At 38.8% G+C, this 23,410-nt stretch overlaps 1 long non-coding RNA gene across 3 annotated transcripts in view; it reads right to left on the bottom strand.

Annotated features, from left to right (window-relative positions):
- Positions 1–23,410, bottom strand: part of LOC140681872 (uncharacterized) — a 47,226-nt gene that overhangs the window by 3,281 nt on the left and 20,535 nt on the right. The window contains exon 3 of one of the 3 annotated variants that reach the window (XR_012053067.1): positions 17,437–17,606. The exons of 1 other annotated variant lie outside the window; for it this stretch is intronic. This is a non-coding gene — a long non-coding RNA (uncharacterized lncRNA). Of the gene's footprint in view, positions 1–11,479; positions 12,215–17,436; positions 17,607–23,410 lie in introns of those variants that run through there. One more of the 3 variants, XR_012053069.1, reaches the window with a different exon arrangement.

Raw genomic sequence — 23,410 nt, 5'->3', positions numbered from 1 at the left:
TGGATATGGATTTTCTTCTTGGTTGTGGAAAGGACTAGTGTGGGAGGCGGTCCCGGGGAAAGCTATCCAGAGATGCCTTGGGAAACCACAAATGTATAGTATTCCCACCTTCCTCATGCTAATGAAGGTGTCCATCACAGATCCTCCCCAGTTCATGTCAGTCCCTGTTTGTATCATCTCCTGGTTCTGGAAAGTTCTTTGTTCTTTGTTTCCCTGTTGGTCCCTTGTAGTTAACCGCTCCCTTCCCTCATTCTCATTGGTTGAGTTTATGTCACCCCATCCCTGCTCCTCCCCTAAGCTCTTTCCCTCTTGGTCCCCACATACCCTGACTCCTCCTATCCTTCCCCTGTTATATACCCTGACCCCTCCCTGGGAGGATGCTGTCAGAGCTCCCTCCCCACAGGTGTGGTTGTCTCCTGCTTCCCTGCTTCTGCCTTCCCCTTCAATAAACCCGTGTGAACTGCGGCTGCTGGAGTGTACTCCCGTCTCTTGGTGGATTGCTTCATTACGCTATCTGGGCTCCTGTTGATCATCCTGCAGCGGGTCTCCCTGTGGGACAAAGGTCCAGGGCAGCCTGTAGACTAGCTTATAACAACCAAATGATTATGTGTTTTTAAGTGTCTTCGGTACTCAATCATTTGCACTTCAGCTGTCTTTGTGAAATTGTATGCACATTGTTTTTGCAGACTATGTATAGAAGGGACCTTAAGCAAACTGATGCCTTTCATAGTGTGCCTCCTGCTAGCATTTAAAATGCAATGAGTATTCTGATGGATCATTTAAGTTAACTTCAATAGACAGAGCTTTCCAGTAAAACATGGAAATAGAAAGGGGACAGCTCAATCTGCATCTTAGAGTTTTCTAAATAAGAAGAATATATTTTTATGTGTTTCACCTGTAGCATAGCATCTCCTGGAAATACCAGGAGATAAAACAGTAGAAAAGTTGCAGATCATATCTTTATTCTAAGTTTCTCAAATGTAAGAGTTAAATCACTATACTTTACGGTCAGAATATAACTGAGTATGGAATTTGTGTAGATAGTTGGCTACTGTCTTTCCTAGAAAGAGATAAAAGATCTATTTTTAAAATATGGTGGGGTTTTTGTTTTGGTGTTGGGTTTTTTTGTTTGTTTGTTTGTTTGTTTGTTTCTAAAACTTAAGCATCTATTAACAGCTGAGCACCAAGAGTATGAAGAGGATAAATTTTTAACATCAAGAGGACCATTAAATTGTGATTTATGTTTTTCTATCAGATATTAATACCTTCAGCTCACTTCCGACTTAAGAGCAGGATACAGACTTGCATTCATCACTAGTGTCCTCCCCACTGTGCTGGACACAGACACTGTCCAGGATTGATCTCCTGAACATCTCCTTGTCCCTTCCCAGCATAATAATAATCCAGTCAAAGAAGTCAGTCTGTGCTCTGTCAATGTGTCATCCTATATCAGATATAATGAATATGCCTGATTTTTGTGCCACATGTTTTGCTGATTCTACTGGTTCTTCAGTTCATCCAACTCCAGCATTAAACCTTTGGACAACTTCTGATTTACTTACTCAAAGATTTAAGAACTTGGTTATATTGACTGTTAAACTTTCTGCCTCAGCTCTCTGACAGTGCACAGTAGCTCATTTTTCAGTTGCATTACAATGGCATGTAAATACACAGAGGGTGACCAGGGAAACTGGGACCTGCAGATTCCAGAGTGACTCTGCAGGTGCCCATGTGGTGCTCTTTGGCTCATATTTCTTGCCAATAATTTCTAAACATGAAATGTAAATATTAGTTAGCCTATATTATTGACTGGAAGGTGTATTTTACATAAATTCAGTTAAAGTGTCACCAGAAATATTCTGTTAGTTCTTGCAGTTCTTTATACAGAACTGGTTCCTGTTATCAGGATTTGGCATTATCCCGAGTGTGTTAGATGATAGATGCAAAAATGAACTGGCTACACATGGAGCTTCTCCATTACTGCATTTTTTGTGTCCTTGGGAAAGGGCAGCACGCTCAAGAATATTGCAGCACATCCATGCAGGCAGTAGCCAAGCCTTTCACCACATATTACTGCTTTTGATTTGAGGTACATTCTCAGATATTTTGCTTTTTTCTCTGCTGTCAAGCTTTCATCTACTAGGTTTAGTCTTACTTAGGTAACAGTGGAAAAAACAAAGAAAGAAAACTTTTTTTTCCTGGCCATATCAAATGAATACAGTGGGCCAGATTATCAGCAAGGACAAGACCAGCGAAGACAATTAACCTAAGAGTTTGAGTTAATACACCTAAGAGAAACTTGATCCTGGGAATCGGATAATGTTGATACCATTTAATGGGAGGAAATTAATAATTTGAATCATATTTTGTACCAAAATAATGTGGTTCAATAAAGAAAAACAAGCTTATGTTATTAAATCAACCGAATTATTTGTAAAGAGGTTAACTGAATAGTGTATTATAGTTCAGTTCCAGTTGATCAGATTTCAGGGTTAGGTGAGCTGTGTTTCCATGTGGTCCTTCATACAGCCCAGCCTGCATTTTTTGATAAGGACAATCTGCATTAGGTCTGCCTAGCTGAGTTTTAGCTAGTGGTGTCTCTTCTCTCTCACCTGTGGGAAGTGGCTCTGCTCTGCGCTCACCTGTGGGAACTGTTCCCTAGATATATGGACAAGTCCTCTTTTCCCAGCATAGATCAGAGGTGGGAATGACCCCCAGGTCCAGAGTGACACCAGCAGGGGTTGCACTGCCCCTGTGCACTTTGCAGCCTCATGGGTTCATTCTGCCCTGTCTGTATCTCTGCAGCTGCTACAGCGACCATCCTCAGCACCAAGCAGCAGAGAAATGCCTTGCCCTGTTTCTTCCGAAGTAGGAGTTAGATATGGTGGCATGATGTGACAGCTCCTTTTCTCTCTGCATGCCCAATCTGAGAGTCTCTGACTATCTGATCACAGTTTCCTTCATCCCTTGTTTTGTGAAATATATACAGTGGTGGCTGTACAAGAGCAACAAGGTCTCATCTTGCTTTCTTCTGCCTTTAAGTTCTGAGCAAGATTCAAGTTGAAAGGTTAAGTATGTGGATTAAAAGTTAATGTTTCAGAAAGGTTCTTAGCTGCATGTGCCATCCAGCCCTTCCAGGTAAATATTTCATAAATCAATAACATGAAAATTATACAGACACTTCAAAGTTTTTAAAAACTAAAATATTTGCACTACACCAACCTTTGGAAAGTTAAAAATTGATATATTTTTATAATTCAGCTTAATGGTTTTGAACACCTATGGACCTCTTTTGAATGCTGGGTAACTTCACATTGCAAATATATGATCACATATATTTCTAGATTTTTTAGACAATATCTTCCAAATAAAAAACTTGTGATCACACCAAGAACTGTAATAATTATGGTAGCTCTTCATAGAAAGAATATTCAAATTTTTTATTTCCTTTAGTAAAATAATGATTGAATCCAAGGATCTTTTTCAGTTTCAAACAAACAAACAAAACAAAACAAAACAAAACAAAAAATCATAGTTTTCAGGAATGCTAAGCAACCACCCATACTATCGTCCAGAATATTAGATGCTGTTTTTCTTTGTTATGTAAAAACACACTTTGGGAGGCAGGATCTGCTGCTTCAAAGTAGACTTGAGAGGGACTTTGAAAGTGTCCTTTTTTTTTTTTTTGCCATTTTATGAACACTGAAAAACATCCTATTTGATGTTTTCTTTACTAGGATTGGTAAATGTTTTCCTAACTGATATTAGTTTAACATTTTTACCTAAGTGGACTTCCATCCTGCTGGATCACAGGTACATACTGAAGTAAATCAACAAACCATTGGGACACTCAATTTTTTTGTTCTTCTTTACCCTGGGAGAAACTCTAAGGAGTTTTTAGGAATTTTACTGTGATCCGTTATGCCTTAGTGGAAATGGCAAAAATATCACGTATTGTATTAGAGTGGTTAAATCGTCAAAAACAAAGGATTGTGCATAGTCCAACAAAAAGTCAGGTTTCCTGTCAAATTGCTCAATTGTATTCTCTTTAGTCTATCATGACATCATCATTCAGCAGTTCCCCTGTCATCACACAATCTTGTAAGAAAGACAGAATCTGAATTTATAATGCAAAAAACCCCAAGCCAAGTAAAAGGAAGACTAGTTTGTTTGAAAAAAAATTAGAAAACTAATCCAAACCAAACATGTTTCAGAACAGCTTTATCTGTTACAAAGACAGAAAAGGCTGCCTAGGTCAAATTCTTGCTTTTTTTCCACCGCTGGAGAATTCCAAATGGCATGCAGTTTTTCCTATACAAAGTGCCCTCACTGTGGAATGAAAGCCATATATCATGCATGGGCAGAGACATAGTGAAGTCAGTGAGCTCTGTGGGGATGTGCAATGGATCACAGCCCAAAGAACCATATTTCAGGTCCTGCTCAGGGACTATGTTGCAACGAAGTCTGGGGATGAGGGTGTGCTGGATGCTTCCTGCCTTTGATCACTGCAGATCGGCAGTGGCTGCCAAGCCTGAACAAGAGGTAGAGCTGATGCAGAACAAAGTCTCAGAGGCCAGCTGCAGAGACCAGAATTATGAAAATTTGGGAGTTCTCAGTATTTTTGTCTTTAGGCATAGGAACTAGGCAAATAGAACTAGCAGCTGCTCTGACAGCAGAAGATGGCCAAAAGACAGAAGATGCAAATTAATAAACCCTAGCTACTGAAGCTGGGCTAGTTTTCTGGCTGAAATTGTAAAAGTATAAAAACTAAGGAATGTGCCCCACAGACGAAAACACTTGAAAACTATGATCATAGGCTGGAGCTCATGGTGAGTCTTGAATGGACATTTGAATACATGGTAAGGCCAAAGGGAAAATTCCAAAGAGACACAGTAAAATTGCAACATCTGTTGATCTAAAGCACCTAAGATCACACCATGAAGGGTGCTATTTTATTTTAGCAAAATGAAAAAGTTTTGGCCCACTGATCCAGGAAAGACCTTTAGTTAAATATACCATCACTTTTTAAAATTTCAGTTTTCAGTTTTCACATTTCAGTTTTCAGCCAAAATGTCTAAATCGCCAATTTAAATACTTTTCTCTTGTGTTAGTATTGTCCTGTATTATAAGTAGCTCTTTTCTCTCCTAATGTACCCTTCATCAGAAAGGTATGGACAGCAAACATAGTCCATTCAACCATATTCATTCAGCCTTTATTTTCCTAGACTAGTGAAGTCTTTCTTTTTGAAGTGTCTTTATCTGAGACTTGAATACCTCTGACCACCTTACAGTTAGCCTTTGCTCTTTCTGAAACTTTATTGGACATGGCTTCCAGGAGCACAGATAAGCAAATTATTACCAAAATCTTTCACAATTAAAAAAATAATCTGGGTAAATCCTAATATCTTGCCTTTTGCTATAAGTGCATTGTTTTGATATTTCACTGCTATTCCATGGTCAACTAATATCTGAGCTTTTTCTTCTCTTAACATCTTCCTTGCTGATCACAAGCCTCTCTTCTTTGTCATGTATTGTTTTCCAGGTCTTGCATGTCGAGAAATAATTAATTTCCACCATTTGTTACTCTAGTAAAGTATGTATCTTGTTCTTGTACATGATCCCACTCTTTGAGTTGAATTTTTTAATGCAAATATTTAAGAGCCTGTGTTATGTGGCTGAGTACAAAAAACACCCCTAGCATTCAGACAAGTATCTTTGAGCTGTACCAGCTGTCATTTCCTCTTTAATATTTCCAGTCCCATATGTCTGTTAAAAATTACAGACTCTAACTCTTTTCTCTTGCTCTCCACACTCTTCCCTTCTGCTGCAAACCAGCTTCCAATCCAGCAGCACTCTTTTGTCTCGCTTTGGTTTCTTTACCACAAATCCCTGTTCTCCTGTCCTTCCTCTAACCAGAAACTCTATTCACCCTCATTGTTATTTCACCTTCTCACATGGCTTCATCTTAATTGACTGTATTGGGTGGAAATCCTCTCCTGCTCTACTTTTAATGATCCCTGTGTTATGGAGTTCCTGTTGTTGGCATCAACCAGCACACTTGAAAAACCTGAAATTTGCTTTTGAATGATTCTCAGCACATCCATCACCCATTTCTCATCATGTTGACAGTTTCAAAGATAGCAGATTATATTGCCCATCAGATGAGCTGCCTGTCCATGAACAGCTGTGTTACCCTTTCCACATCAGCAGACTGGTGTTTTTCAGTTTTCTGTTCTTCTAGTCCACTTCCTTACCTAGTGATCTGTTCCTGTCCCTTGTTTTCTTTTCAGGCAAGTCTTTTTCCATATGCTGAACAGTTAAACTCACTTGTTGATGATCTGAAAGAGTACTGGTCTCTTCTGTTTTTTATATTCATGCTCCTTCTTCCCACATTATATCCTGTTTTGGTGTGGGCCTTTAGGCAGAAAATCATGTTATACATTTCTACTCCCTGCCAACTTGAAGTCCTTTTTCTGCAGCTTTGAAACACAGGGTTTCAGAAGGTGCTGTGGGCTAGGATTAGATCTGTCCTAGCACAGGGCAGCTCACCTGGGATGTCTGGCTCAGTCTAGCAGCTCTTGGAGCAAATGACCCTCTGTGATCAGAGTAGTGCAAAGGCCATTTAGCAAACTCCTCCCCAGCCAGCAGGACTGGGCAAAGGTGCTGAGAAGTTGTCTGCTGGCTTTTGAGATCCAGGCAGGAGAATCTGGGAGCAAACAGCCTCAATGCCACCACACAGGCATGTTTGTTGCCTGTACACATGTGACAATTCTGTCATATCTTGTACTTCACTGCTTCTATGCAATGAGATTAAAAATGTATTCTTTCAGTGAAGTTCAGCACTGAAACCATATTGACACTTTTTGTTAAAAACAAATGCCTTAACAATCTGATCTTTATAGTAGTCTTTCTTGTAGTTTTTTTGTGTTTGATCTTAATACGATTTTTATTATGAAGGACCAAGGTAAATACTCTATCATGGTCACCATCAATTTTTTTAGGAATTTTTTTCTCTTATCTCAGTAAATTGATATTATCTGTATTTGTTATGAGTCGGAGGATGGGTTAGCTGTCCAGAGAATGCTGGTGGGTTTTCTTTGCTTTATATTTATGACTTCAGAAAAGCAGCATAGTAATACTGAGGACAATTACCACACTCCAACACTCAAGGTAAATCTGCAATGACTGTAAGTGAATGGCAATAAATCTTCAATTCAGTGTTTTTGAAAGTTAGATCACTTTCTTTTCAACAGCTCATTATCATTATTATCTTTTTAATAAGAAAATCTGGACCAAAACAAATTTTTGTGAAACTCTGCAATGTTAACATCCGAGCAAAAGCAGTTGAAAGAGACTGAGGTCAGGCTGTCAGAATCAGGGTGAATGTCTTCATTAATACTTCTGTAAGTGAGAAAAATAGGAATCCAAGTATTGTCTCCAGACCACTGAGACAGCAGGCTAAGCCATACTATCCCAATGGCAAAAGAAGAAACCTATGAAGCTGTAAACTTCTAAAGAATATGTGACTCAGAGCTGATGCAAAGATTTCTAATTTCCTGGGTGAATAGGCAGTGTGGTTTCAGCAACATTCCTTCTAGATCCACTTCAAGTTTAGGGCTCTCCAAACTAGAAATACCACTCGGAGAGAAATAATAAAGCTGTGTGCAGCAAAATACACATCTAAGTGTACCTTTCAAGAAGGACTGTCTTTTTCAATATGGTAAATTATTCCATTACCTTGAATAATATTGCCCTATTCTTCTTTCTTTGACATGCTGTCATGTTTTATGCCACTCTGGAGAGTATGACTTTAAAATCCAGAAAGTATTTAGTGTAATTAAAACAAGTTATCATTACCTGAAGAATATCTACTTAAGAAATATCTATTCAGGAAGAGAAAGTATTGTGGTTTATACCTTTATAAATATTTCATCTCAATCTAGAAATCTTGATATTGGAGCTGTAGAAAACACCCAGATAAGGCAGTAATTCAGCTGGCAAAGTTTTCAGAGAACCTGGGCTCTGATATCCTCAAACAAGAATAATAATTCTGAAATAAATATTTTTAAAAATTAACAAAAAAAACCCCTCACTGGATAGCATTAATTGTTTAGCTAAAATTTCTGATTTTCATTGTGATCAAGGTTGCTAATGCCTTAAAAAGGAGTTATGTGCCTCTGTGCCTCCTTCAGAGGAACTTGTACTTCACTCAAAAAAAAAAAAAAAAAGGAACCTAACTAATGGAATTACTAACACTTACCTCAATCCTACACTAGGCCAAATCAAACTGAAGCAATTTATATTTGTGCCAAGGTATGTATCCTGAAATTATGATATCTCTCACACTTTTGGAGTAAATTGTTATATAAAAAGGTATATTCAAAAGACAAAAGCATGGGTATTTTCTCTGGCTCCAAAATTTGATTGAAGAGGACACTTTTTGGCAGAAAGTACATTTCTGTGAAAAAGCTAAAATTAGAGTAAGTCAGAATTTGTTGAGTGTGCACAGGACACCACCTTTATGTCCTTCCTTAGCATCTTAGCACCCCCATGAATGATGTGTTTGGACATAGTACTTGGAAATGACAGTGGGCGATGGCTGTCACAGATGTAGGCAGCCTCCCCTTCTCCTGTCACAAGCATGTGGAAACAGAGGCAAAAGAAAAAACCTAATCAGCAAGAAGTTAAAAAAACGGCTAAGAAAAGCAAATACTCAAAACAAAAGAAGGCCTCTGCTATAGGTCCCAAAAGTCATGGTTGTTATCACAATGGAGGTAGAGGTAATTTGCTTCATTAATCTTTGGCCCTCATTGCAAATTGATTCTAGATACATCTGCTCATCAAATAAAGAAAAAATGTATTTTTAGTGATTTCAAAACTGTTATTAAGCTCCAGTCAAACATACCAAGGCACTGCTAATATCTTTGACTACAAAGTTCCAATGTTAAAAAAATGTCTTGTGACCTCTCTTTGTTGCTTCTAGGGCTAAAGACAGGCATTGAAGTTTTTTTCTTTAATAAAACCGAAATATTACACCAGTATATAATTACTTTTTTCATGCTAAATGATCATTTTAAACTCTGTTGGGTACTTTAAATTGCTCAAGGCATTATTTCTAGTTTGTGTGGAGGAGGCACGTTGTCTTTTGTTTCATTACAATGCAGAAACAGATCACGCTGGCTGTGGGGCTGCAGCCAGTGGTGGGTAATTCATGCAGTGCAGCTAAAGTCCTGCTCTCACTTGAGTAACAGATCTCAGGCACACTGGCAGGAAGTTCAAAGGTTTTGGACAAACAAAGCAGAACCAGTAATAGAAGTCTGGGGCAGTATAATAAATCTTGGTGTAAACACAGCTCTCCAGCTGCTGCATCTGAGCACAGTCAGAGCCAGTTCAGGTAGTTCTGCCTGTGTCTATGTCCTGTCATTTGGGTGACTCAAGCTACCTCTGGAACAAAGCTTCAGGACAGAAGCATCACCTAACCAGGCTGACAAAAATGCCGAGTTATTGGCAGCGCTGAGGTGTCTCAGATGCTGTTAGTGCTGGGAAACAACCCCTGCTTCTCCTCATCAGTCAGGACACGATGACTGGAGGCCTCAGCCTGAAGTGGCTGACGGACGTGTTGTTTCCTTCTTTTTAATTAAAGATGTTTAAGGGACCACAGCAATGGAATTCATACTTACGTAATCACTAGATTTAATTTATACAAATAACCTCTTTGTCAGAAAAAAGTGGCAAATAAAATAGCAACAACAGGAGGGCTTTTGACTGCAAGGTGTTATAGGTCTGGATTAGAGGCTTCAGGAAAGAAACAACTGGGAGCTTCTTTTTCTTGTTTTGAAAAATATCCTCAGGAATTGTACCAGCCGGTGTGTAGACTTGCAAATGGAGTTCTTTGGCAAATGACAAGAGTCACAATATTTCTCTAGGTCTGCCTAAGGAAAATTTCTTGCAAGCTCTTGTATTCAAAACAGAAGGCAGCCAAAAGGAAGTGAAGGAGCACCGTGCTGGAAACTGCGCTCTAATTATGGAGGTTTTTCCAAAGGCACCTCTCTCAGTGAGCCATGTCTGAGTCAGGGAAGAGAGGAGACACATTGCTGCATACTTCATCTGTCAGGAACCAGCCAATATTCTAGGGATAAAACCAGGAAAACTTCAAGCAGCCAACAGTAGCTCTCCAAGGCTTATCCAGATAAGCCAAGCTAGCAGGGACTGCTAGCCCTTCTCCAGTAATTAGGTGTTACAGAGAATAGTAGCAACATTATACACATGGTTTCCTAGTCCTCTTCTATCCCACATTTCTCAGGTCCAGCTCAGACCTGAGACAAAGGTAGGACCTCAGACAAAGTCAGTCCTGGCCAGGTCTCAGCTCTTTCCATTGCATGAAATCAGCCCAGCTTTTAAATCCCTGCATAGTCAATAAATGTGAGATCAGCCTATTAGGGTGCCATGGGAATTTGCGTTTCCTAAGGAAGGAAGAAAGAAAGAAATGAAAAAGGGAAAGAACACAACAGAACTCTGAATTTTGTTCTTTGCTTTGGGCATCAGAGCCAAGAACATCATGACCCAGAAGGTACCCTGTTTGCAAGTGCTGAATGCTACCTTCTGAAACCTAGTGCACGGCAAATGGCATCAGTGTGGGCAACTCCAGCAAACAGGTCTCTGATGCTTCCTTTGAACTTCCATTTGCTGTGGTAGACAGCATCACAGAGAAAAAATAGAATCAGTTATAGGTATTTTCTTGGCTTCCTTCCAACTATGTTAACCGTAATGCTGAGTTGCATTATTGTTATGTATTACTGTTTCCTTAACCAGAATGGCACCAAAATATCCTTCTGTTCCCTGCTGCCACAGCAGAGTGTTTCCAGAGGCCAGAATGAAACCTTTTATTCCCAGGACAATTATCTGAGGATGTTTTCAGTGGAAGTGTGGAAACAGAGAGCTAATATGAGTCTCGATGACATAGCAGAGTCAGGGCTGATCCCGTGTTAGATCTCAGTGCTTAGGAGGCACCATCAGCCCCACACAGCTTGGTGCTATTTAATTGCTGTGAAGATTGACTTCAGCTGTTTGACAATGAAGCTGTATCTTGCACCATTTATGCAAGTCCAAGCACATTTGGATTTACAAATCTAGCTATTTTCCCACTGAAAGCTCTGCCTTTGAGCCTGTTATATTTTACCAAAATCCAAGATAACGTTGCATCTAGCACAGGCTTATAAATTATCTAGGCTGATTTAAGAAAACAACCTAAACCTGGTTTTACTACAAACCAAAGCTCACAAAAACATCAACAAATGTTGCAAAATAAAGAAATCCCAGAGGGAGTTACTGCAGTAGATTTCTCCAGTGGAGAGCTCTTACTCTGAAACCTAGAATGATGTGTTCCTGAAAAGTGTTCTTTCATAGTAATCTAAGCTACCCTGTGTCTATGAGGTCAGCTTAAAAAAAAAATCAATTTTAAACAAACAAACAAACAAACACCACTCTGAAAGCATATTTACTTTTTCTCAATCATCAATTTTTTTTTACAACCCAAATTGTTCCTGTAGTTTTGATCAGTATAGTTAGTTAGTTAGTTTTCAAACAGATCTACATATTTACACAAATATTTTTGCTGCAAAATTGAAACCAATGTGTTTTTTGGAAATGGAATTTACATTTGTGCAAAATACTTTCATCCATACAAGAAAAAACAAACAAACAAACAAAAAATAGCAAGTGCATCATGGTATTAAGACAAAAAATTGATTTACATTGCTCAACTTAATCACAAAATAATCTGAAGCATTAGGACAGATCTCATGTAAAATCTTTTTGTGTCAAGAGATTCCTAATGACTTTGGTGAGCACAGTGAACACCTCAAACAGAATGGCTTATGGATTTTAGAGAATTCCCAGGTGACACCTGAATAATACCTTCTACACTTGCTTTCAGCAAAGTGCAAGCATTTCATCTGTACTGGCACAGAGAGACAGAGAGTACTTCATTGTAAGTGTGAAAACCACTTCTTGTACCCCTACATTTTTTCAGACACATAGGTGCTGTTTACATGAGAGGTGATGGATATCTTGCTGGGGTAGGATAGCTTGATGGCCTGGTGAGCATTTCAGCTCTCCACAGAGTCCCCCACTGGTGCCAGCACAGCAGAACATGGTAGCCAAATGGCAGGTGTCCCAGCCAACTGGTTTTTTACAGTGCAGATCTGAAACAAAGCTGCAAGTGCATAGTCATAACATTTTTCAGTTACAAAGAGGTATTTGGAGGCTGGGGATCAACAACACCCACATTTACAATGTACAAAAACGTAGCTCTTGTTTTAGCAGCAGGGTGTAGGATGTGCTTCTTTTTGTAAGTCATCTGAAATTATTGGTTTAGTATTCAAGGAATAGTTACACTCAGAATGCACAGCTTAGCCAATGTCAGGTTAAGATCTACATTATATTATTCTTAGAGTACAAAGCACCACATTTGTGCAGCTTGATAAGAGCTTCTTTTAGATACAGAATACTTCTTGCTCCGTGTTTTCTTGTTTTCTTTCCAAAGAGATTTATTGTTGAGAAAGGGGCCTGACTGTCATATGCCAAGGAGCAAACTCTGTTCATTGCTATAGAAGGAAGGAGATACACAAAGAAAAAAAAAAAAAAAGAAAAAAAGACAAGGTGACAAGATGACAGAAAAGAGAAGCAGGAAAAAAAAGCAAAAGAGTAATGGAAAACAGGACTGGCCAGCACCCCACATTCTCATATCTTTGCAACATGCAGTTCATAAACACATGTAGGCACTCCACATAAACAAGGAGGGACCCAAAATAGATATGCTGTAAACAGGAGATAAAATATCCCCCTCACAATGCTCCTAGGGACAGCTGCCATTACAGTAGCTCCCAGTGACATCAGGGGCACTTGTTTGTTCACATTGTTGCGCGTCTGGGGTCCCAGAAGGAGAAACGTGGTAGGGAGAAAGTGTCGGTAATAACTGCTCCAATTATGCAGCAAAAATGTCTATCTAAAAACATGTCAAGCTCCCTAGAAACTCCCTCCTCACTCCCCTCATTCTTGTAATACCCAGCAACATCACTCTCACCCTGTTGGGCTGTCTCTGGGGCAGGAGACCACAGAAACAGGCCTGCCTCCAAAACAGCTGCTTTTGGTATGCACTGCGGCTCTTTTAAAGGAAAATGCTCTAATTCAGCCACCACATGAGAGGAATAGTCTGAGACATCTTCACTTGTGCAAGCATGACCTTATGAACCAGTTTTGTTGGGATGCTGGGACTGGTAGCAGATCTTCACTCTATTCCATTGATTATGGCCACAAGCAAAGCCCACATCGTTAAAAGTCCTGCTCCTTAAATTTCTTCTCCCATCAGTTCCCTCTTTGGAAGCCTAGCTTGTCTGTTTCACTAGCTTACCAAAAATAAGTACAACTAAAGGAAAATTCAGGGCTAATACCCCTCCTGCACTGGCCATCCATGCCTTCTCTGACTTGTGTTACTTGCAGGGGAATAAAAGTCCCACACTGTGGCTGGTAGTTTTGTCTCCAGCAGACTCAGAAAAAAACCAGTATTGACCAAAGAATGAGATCAGCTATCCCATACCTTGGTCTAATAAAAAAATGTAAAATGTAAATAACTTTACACCATTGTTCTTGTTTGCTTTAAAGAGTGATGACCAATTTTTATGCTTTTCTTTATTTTTCTTTTTTTTTCTCTTTTTCTTTTTCTTTTCCTTTTCCTTTTCTTTTTCTTTTTCTTTTTCTTTTTCTTTTTCTTTTTCTTTTTCTTTTTCTTTTTCTTTTTCTTTTTCTTTTTCTTTTTCTTTCTCTTTCTCTTTCTCTTTCTCTTTCTCTTTCTCTTTTTCTTTTTCTTTTTCTTTTTCTTTTTCTTTTTCTTTTTCTTTTTCTTTTTCTTTTTCTTTTTCTTTTTCTTTTTCTTTTTCTTTTTCCTTATTATTTTTCTTTTTTTTCCTTTCTTTCTTTTTCTTTTTCATCTTTTTTTCTTATTTTCTTCTTTTTCATCTTCTTTTTCATCTTCTTTTTCTTCTTCTTTTCCTTCTTCTTATTCTTTTTCTTCTTTTTCCTTTTTTTATCTTTTCCTCTTCTTCTCCCTCTTCTCCCTCTTCTCCCTCTTCTCCCTCTTCTCCCTCTCCCTCTCCCTCTCCCTCTCCCTCTCCCTCTCCCTCTCCCCCTCCCTCTCCCTCTCCCTCTCCCTCTCCCTCTCCCTCTCCCTCTCCCTCTCCCTCTCCCTCTCCCTCTCCCTCTCCCTCTCCCTCTCCCTCTCCCTCTCCCTCTCCCTTTTCCTTTTCCTTTTCCTTTTCCTTTTCCTTTTCCTTTTCCTTTTCCTTTTCCTTTTCCTTTTCCTTTTCCTTTTCCTTTTCCTTTTCCTTTTCTTTTTCCTTTTCCTTTTCCTTTTCTGTTTTCCTCCTTTTTTTTTCCCTGTTTTTTTTTTGGGGGGGGGGGGGATTTTTTGTTTGTTTTCTTTTTTTCCCACTCCTTCCCCCTTCCATTTTTCTTTTATTCCTTTGTCTTTCTCTTTTCCATTTCTAAAAATTAGTATAATATTATTTTTCTGGGATATTCCCTTTGTGCAGATACACTGACACCCTGATTATTTCACCCAGCTTCAAGATGCTATGGAGGAGCCCCACAGTCAGGATTCATTTGGCAGAAAGGTGGATGCTGTTCCAGAGTTGTATGCAGGACGGGAGTAGGAGTCCAGTTATGGTATATTGACCTGAGGTATTCAGCAGCAAGACAGCAAGGAGATTCAGGATTGACTTGTGAGTAGGAAGAGGGGCAGGTGGATTCCTTGGTAATGTATTCAGAGTGCAAAAAATCTCCTTGTTACAGAGTCACTGACATAATTGAAGCCCAGCTTACTTATTGGTCTTAGGCTTTGCCTGCAGGTGTGCTATTTCACTGGCAAACCAACACCAGACCTATGTATTTCCCCACACTTGCAGGTAAGTGCTTATACCCTTGCCTCTTGAGAAGGGATTCAGCCTTGAAAATGGGTCAGTACTTGAGAAGTCTTTTCAGGAGCCCCTCACAGAGGACAGATGCTTTTAGTAACATTCTCAATCCTTCCAGGTTTCTGCAAGATACTGTTAGTATTAAGTGGGTCTTTCAGTGATAAATGACTCATATTGATCTGAATTGAAGGTAGCTGGCCTTCCTTCTGTGCAGCTCCTGAAAAAGTGCCAAAGAACCTCATTGCTGCACTTAACATAGCTTGCCTATATTTAGTATGTGCTATACCACAAGCTCTAATACAGCCTGTGAATTTTGCCTTTTGTTCAAGAGATGCAGACTGTTTTCTCAATCAGGGGCATGTTAGCATGCGTTCACATCTCCTGGATTTCTACTTCATCTCTTTTTTCCTAAACCTTCCAGTACTGTGTCTGACAAAACAGCAAGGTCATCAGTTCATGCACTGCAAGAAATACAGGAGAAAACTCTAGGAAGTCTAATTTATTTAAAGGCATATTAAATATAAGAATCATCTTGGAAGTCTTCTTCCCCACAGTTTTTTCTGTTTATTCAGAGGAGATAAGTGAGTGGTTAAGATGTGACTTATGTTCTTCATTGAACTGGGATCGTTTTTGAGGGTAATCACTACTTGCTGGTTTACCACTTGCTGTTTTGTGGTATTTCATAATAAGGAGATTTCATTTTTGGAAAATGAAGTAAAAAGTGTGATTGGAAACATGAAATTTGGGGTTTTTTTCACTATAATACTTATCTTTATAATTACATTGACATTTATTGGTGAAATGGAATCATTTTGTGGGAAGGTGTTCAGAGTCCTGTTGAACTCCAGTAGAAAGCAGTAATTCTTTCTGTTTATTTAGACATCTGAACTGGACATACTTCTTGCTGTGTTTTGGAATGTTAGCATGGTCGTTGTGCTACTATGCACCGACAAGTTCTCTTGTCTTTAGCTGGATGGTCCCAGAACCCAGTATTCCCAAATCAACAAATTAGCATTTCAACAGACTTGTAGATAGATGTGGTCTAGGAATTCAGTTTCCTATGCTTTAGTCTCAAGAAACTTTGAATGTTTTAAAAAGATTAAAGTTATTTTGATTTCTGGAATCTAAAAATTTTCAAATGGCAGTTCAGTCATGCTTGCATGACCTTGAGTAGGGCTGTTCATAGAATATAAAGTGGTTTGGGTTGGAAGGAACTTTAAAAATTGTCTAGTTCCCATTCCCCCACCACAGGCAGGGACACCTTCTGGTAGACAAGGGTGCTCAGTGTCCCATCTAACCTGGCACTGGATACTTCCAGAAATGAGACACTCACAGCCTATCTAGGCAATCTGCTCCACTGCCTCATCACCCTCTTTAGTAAAGAACTTCCTCTTGCTATCCAACCTAAATCCACCCTCTTTCAGTTTAGAGCCACCCTTCGTTGTCCTATTACTGCATGCCTCTGTAAAAAACCCCTCTTTTCTGTGAGTCTTTATGTAGCTTTTAGGTACCAGAAGGCTTTTCTAAGGTCACCCTGACACCTTCTCTATTCTCCAGGCTGAATAACCACAGTTTTCTCAGCCTGTCCTCATACAAGTGCTCCAGCCTTCTCATCTTCTTGGCGTTTTTCTGCCCTTGCTCCATGTCTTGTGCTGAGGGCTGCAGAGCTCAATGCAGTGCTGCAGGTGGAGTCTCATATGGGCAGAGAAGAGAGGCAGAATCCCGCTGCCCACACTGCTCTGAATGCAGCTCTGGATGCAGCTGGCTCCCTGGACAGTGGGTGCACTTTCCCAGGTCATGTCCAGCCTCTCATCCACAAGCAGGAAGTCAGATTTGTTGAACTCTCCTTCCATGCTAGAAAGTTGGGTTCCCATTGACTCATCTTATGACCTTATGCTAATTTGTAGATTCCGAGCCCAAGCAATAAATGTTCATGGGTTATAAGTCGCATTTTTTAAAACTTGTCTCTGAGGTATTTGCTTTAAATACTTAAGAAAATCAGATTTTCAGAGAACATTTGAAGGCTGAGAAAAATCCCTTATATCTATAGAAACTTTGAGCTGGTATATTCTATTAAAATGACAAACTGAGGCACGTGACTTCAAAAGGCATCATCTTATGTAACTTTTTAGGGTCATATACTAGCTGTGAGCAGAGAAGGTCTGGAAAGGTGGACCATATGGTGGAATAATTTGGGAATCCACTTACTGTTTTTTTAATAAGGGGGAGAGCTAGTACAATTTAGCACATTTTATAGTTTTTACTGTTTGTGTGTAGAATTTGTGAAAGATCTTCCCAGAAATGTCTTCATAGACACAGATACCCAAAGTGGCACATTTGGAAAACACCTTGAAAATACTTACTGTGACAAAATTAGAAGCTCTGCTAAGAAACTTGACAGTATATTTCAGCAACTGGCACTGTTTTCTGATATATTGGAAATTCAAAACCTCAACATTATACTCACAATGGGAAGCTGATCCATTCCAGTTGCTCCCAACTTCTCTTTCTGAAGCATTACCATTAAAAGAGCTGTGGCAGTTTCAGCACATCTGTGCTTATGATTTAGCACAAAAATCTCTCTATTCAAATTTTATCTTTAGTAGCTGAGGAAATGCACAAATAGGAGCAGATGTCCTGTGTGAAGAAATGCAGAAACCAAAAGCTTAGGAACCAGTCCAGATTCTTTGGGAATCCATGTTTTCTCTGTTGATTTGGATAGTCCTGCTTTTTGCACAGTACTATTAAAGGAAAATTGTTCTTGATTTTGAACCAGAAAATATTAGCACATTTGGAGCCAATGCAAAAATGATGCTGTGTTCAGGAGACAGACACTCCTCTGTTAGAAAGTGAGATCTGTGTCTCTGGAGAGAAGGAAGTGTCGGGTTGCTGCTGCCTGGGAGAGGGACAGCTTAGACCTGCCAAAGAGCCATCTTTGTGTGGCTCAGGAATTTCAATAATGGGTTTGGGATAAAGACATACTTATTCTTTGGCTTGTAACAGAGCCCATATGATGCATGAAACTACTGAAGATGAAGAAGATAAAATGGAAAAGGCAAAGCCATTTAAGAGCCTACAAGTAAATGTTCCAGTAATCATCAAATAACTGTGAAGTTTCAGAAGTTCCAGAAGCTGAGAGGAAGATATTAAAGATGACACTCTTCAAAGAAGAATGACATACATTTTCCAAAATTTTATTCTGTTCCTTGGTCTGTATATGGAGCTCGGCATGCATTCTTCCTCCCACTCTGTCTCTCCTCTTTCCTAATTTCCTCACTATATGTAAAAAACATTAAAAAGTTAGGACTTCCTGGACATTACAGAAGAATGAATTGATGACAAAGCTCTTTCTGAGCTTCTATTTCTGTATACAAGCATGCCATCTTAGTGATACATATGTTATTCTGATTTACAATCTTCTTCCCGTTAATCAGAATGAGTCACAAGTGTGTGCAAAGTGATGTTGAACCTCTCTGTAGACACAGGGCAGTGACCCAAGAGGGAAACTCAGTTTTCCAACAACTCTTAAATCAATGAGAAAATGGAAAGTGAGATACTCTACAGACTAAAGATTGGTTGGTCATTAACTTTTTGTAATGATAGTATTTGATAGAAATATTTATTTATTTTTAACTTTGTGGGCAAGGATTTCTTTTTGTTCATGTATTGTCATCCTTATGTAGATTGCCAGCTTTGTCTTACATTTCTTGTTCAATTGCCTGTATAAAGATCTGTGTGCAGTATCTGGTGAACTTCCTAACCTCCTTTACTCACAATGATGAGATGCTTTGAGAGATTAAATAAAATTCCTTTTTTTTTAGCGCTAATCATAATGAAATGCAGATGTTTGATATTCCCCACTTTTATCAGTGACTCCATTTCATGAAGTTAGATCCAGCTCTAGAACTGTTATAAGTATTAATGTATTCCCAAGTGCAACCCATTCCAAGTGCATTTGATCTGAAAAAAAGTTTGTTTCCAGTTTGCTCTCAAAAAAACACGCAGTTGAAAAACTGTTCATATTTGTGATGTATATTTGACCCCTCCCACCCATCCTGAACTAGAGAATCCTTTTAAAATAAAAACCATTTTTGCCTCTCATTACTAATCCCAGATGTTGTGAACAAAACAATAACTTGTCAGCCCTTCAGAAATGGAGCGCTCACTCTTTATGGTCCTGAGAACAACATACTCAGCTTTAACTGACCTTGATGAAAATGGTTAAGTGCTTAGCTTGCAGTCAAGTTAAATGGTTGTCAAGTTAAATAATAATAAAGTTAAATGACATTTAGGCCACTGATGCTATTCCTGTAAAGCTCCTGATGGTTTGGTAATGGGCAGGAACAGGAACTGGATCAGATTGATCTGGTAAAGCACTTTCCTTTATAGGAAAAATTTAACATCATTAAACACTGATTATACTAGCAATTTGATTCTAAAGGGGAAGGACTCAAACACATTCTTGCACATCAACTGTGTCAGGGCAATGTCCACATGTGTGCTACTTGTCTGTGGCAATGCATAGGAATTTGTATGAGTTTGGCATTCTTTCACTAAGGCTGAGTTAATTGGAATTACTTCACCTCAGCCTGGGGCAGAGAGCATTCGCATACATAGTTACCCCAACTGAGCTGACAAACAGCAACTTGCTGATGAGTGCCAGTGAAACCCAACTGCTGATGGCTGTTTTTCTATGCAGACCCACAACTGAGCCAAAGCACCCTTCCACTTTGAGAGTTTACTTCTGGATTGACCATTAGAAAGAGAATAGAACATCTGGCATAGGAGCCTGATATGACCTGAACTATAAAATACCTTATAACCAGGTTATAGTGTTAGCTTTGACCTGGGCTGCAGTGTCTTTATACAAATAATTTCCTTTTATTGCATAGGATTTTATTTATAAACTGAAACCCCACAAAACCCAAGCCACTTTTGCATTATACAGCACTTATCTGGCAGAGCTCGTTTGAGCCTGATTAGCATATGACAGCAGTTAAGGCACAGCTATGACTGGTGACAGGTAAAAGCACAAATGAGTTAGTATCGAGATATTCCTTATCTCCCTACAATACTTCTGTGTGGAGATGGGTTGAGCAGGATCTTAGATGTGCCTTGTAATCCTCAGCAAGTCCCTGGAACAGTCTTCTTCCCTGGGCTTGCTGTTGGAGTGATGTGGGCACAGAGCTTCCCTGGTCCCTACTGCCAGCATGGCACCTGCAGTGTCCTGAGCACATGAAGGCTCCATGCTCCTGCTCCTGCTCCTCAGGACCCTGCACCATCACTAGGAGCAGCATCATGAGTGACACTGCCAGAAAACCACAGCACTGAAGTCACTGGGAAATATGAACCTCATGCTCCCAACACAAAATTTACAATTTCCAGAGTGATGAGCAAACCTGCCACTGTCACATGTGTTTAAGGGCCCTTTCAGGTCCTAAGACAGATATGTAGTGGCACAGTGTGCTAGTGAGGACAGCAGCTGAGTAATTCCATAACAAATATGCTGCAGATGAAACACAAAAGAAATCAAAGTGACTTGTTATGTAAACCTGGGATTTTTTCCTGCTTGTTTCTGGCCTGCTGTTACCCAGCTACTGCCTAGTGAGAGAAACAATCACAGGTGAGACTGATTTCTTCCAGCACATTAATTCATTGTGCATATAATAAATATAATTCATCATTTAGATTCTGGGAAGTTGGTGTTGGAATTGAAAGCTTATGATTTCCTATTACCCACACCTAGATACATACGACCCAATCCAAACATGCACACTGTTTAGGAGAATTGCTTGTCTTAAAAAGGATTCCTTTTAGCACACATCTGGAGGTGCTTTTTCCTTACATCTACCAAATGAAAGATTCTGCATCCTTACTCTGGAAGGCAAACCATATTTTTCCTTAATGTCTTTCTTTCTTTCTTGTCACAATGGCTGGTGTTAAGGAGCTACAACACATATGCAGGAGGAATTTTGGGTTTGTTGATGTTTAAGCGATACTTTAATTTGGGGTGTCCATAGGATTTGTTGTCTTTGTTGATTTTCCATAGTTTCTTGTACTTGTGATATTATTAATATTGCCAATATTAGAAATGTTTTTCAACATTTTAAGTTGAAAAATTGGAAGCAAAATAAAAAAGTCTATAGAAATATAAATATACCTGAAGGCATGCAGATAATTTTCACATCTCAAAATTCAAATCAAAATAAATCCAGGTATTTTCCAGCATGAGATGAAACTAAAAGTAGGAATACTCATCCTGGGTTTTTATGGTAATAAGAAATTTGCTCCACATATTGCATTACTATCTCAAGCATGTTGGCCAAGCTTACTAAAATACATGCTGTTAGATGTCGATTTTCATTACATTATTTTTTCTCTCTCCCTTTTTCCAACATCATTTCAGAGTCCCTTTAAGACTTGGCTCAGTTCAGCCAAGTCAGAAAAATTAATGCAGCTTTTCATCTTTCACTGGTACACAAAACACCCTAAAATATATATTACACATCTGAGTTATGTAAAAATTACCTCATAGTCAAGACTTGAGTGTGCTTGGATTTTCACTAAACTCTGTTTGCTAAGAAGTAGATCTCTTCAATTTGCTTCCTAGACCAAACTCAAGGGGAAAAATGTCCATGTTTAAATTGAATGAAATTTGTAACTTTGCAGAATTCTCACTTTGAAAGGCATGCTGCAAAATATGTGACATTCTCTCTTCCACAGAGAGAGTAACCCAAGAAGCTCTGTGAGCTTCACAAAATATGTTCTTTTTGTAAGACAGAACGTGAGAAGCAAAGTATTGTCAGGCATTTGAGAAGTGTTACAATGGCTTGCTAATGCAATCCTCAGAGTGCTTTAATATAGTTATAAAATAGATCCAGGTATCTATAAAAAGAATAAGTTAAAAAGATAAAACATCACTGAATAATTTCCAAGTCTGCATCGCAATGAGCTTCTTGAGTTTACAGACCAGTTAGCAAGTGAATAAAGGATAGAGGAATTTAGGGACTGCCCCACAAGAAAAAAACTTCCACCTTCTTGTCTAATGTTTTGGGTCATGGACTTTATAGTGCATCATACTTCAAAATCTCATCTACACTTACTTAGCATTAAAAATATGTATATTATACTAAACAATTTTATTCTAACTCAGGAAGTTTTATAGATGAATAAAACACTGGTCATCCTCATTCTTCAAAATGCATGTTACTTTTTCCAGTAACAGAAGTCTTTTATCCCAGAAAACATTGCATGTTTCAGCACTTTTGAGGAAAGTTTATGACCTGTTCAACTTATACTTCATCATTGGTATACCATCTCTGAATCTTCTGATCCCTTTTTAGAATATATACTGTGTCTGAAAAATCTCCCTGGTGTATACTTACTGTTATCTCTCAGGTCTTTCTCAAGGATTTATTGTTGGTTTTTTTCCTTGAGAAAAACTCTTTCCACTTATTTCCACTGAATGACCATTTCCAATTTCACTCATGTAATCTGTTTGATATATTTGAGGTATACATACATACATTTTTCAGACACTTCATTGTTGAAATCACTTTGCTGCTTGTTTAATTTAATTGCTAATAACCCCTATAATGCATGAAATAAAATTTTCTCTCATTTTAAAGAAGTAAAAAAGAATTTGAAGTGCAAACTGAGATACTTGCTGTCAAAGTCCTTCTCTAGATGCCTTAATCTTAGCTGGTTATGGAGTCGAACTTAATTGAAACTGAAATCACTAAAGGCCTTTCAAAGTAGAAAAGTAACTGCAGTAATGGCTGTGGACAATTAGTATAAAAACATGTGCTCTCTCTTGCCAAATGACACATTTACTTCTGTCCAGTGACATCATTGCTCAATCTTACAATAAGATTTCTTATCTACTTTTCTGCAATGCCATATCTGCCATTATGAAGAAGTACTGTCAGTCTGCTTTCGGGGGACTCAAGATCTTGTATGATCAGTCACTTGGGGATAAGTAGGCGAAAGAATTTCAAGACCCTTCTCCTCTTCAATTAGAACTACTGAAATGAGAATACCAGTAACTGATCTGGTAATCTACCATCTGTTACTTCAATGTTTCTGATGGTACGCTTCTTATTAAAGAGGACAATTAAAGCCTACTAAATAACTGGATATAATTCACATTTTTCAGGCTCATGATCTGTTAACTGAAGAGACAGCTGGCCATTGTAATTTTAATTTCTTTCTGAGATAAGCCATCAAGACAGACCTAATTTCACTAATTTTTGGTTGGACACTGTAATGTCACTGTAAATCTTTCTGGATGGGTGGTCATCTTTCTCCTTGGTGCGGTGTCTGGTGTGTGGGAGGCTGTGGCTCTTAAGCACTGTCATTACACTGAGTCACCAAAAAGGTAAGGCCTTTTGGTAGGAAAAGTGGGGCATTAGGTGATATGAGTGGTGCTACAATAGGGATAG

Source organism: Taeniopygia guttata, chromosome Z, assembly GCF_048771995.1.
Source record: "Taeniopygia guttata chromosome Z, bTaeGut7.mat, whole genome shotgun sequence".
In the NCBI taxonomy this organism is placed as follows: Eukaryota; Metazoa; Chordata; class Aves; order Passeriformes; family Estrildidae; genus Taeniopygia; species Taeniopygia guttata.
Note: the sequence above shows the minus strand (reverse complement) of the source record. Positions and strands in the feature narration are given on the sequence as shown.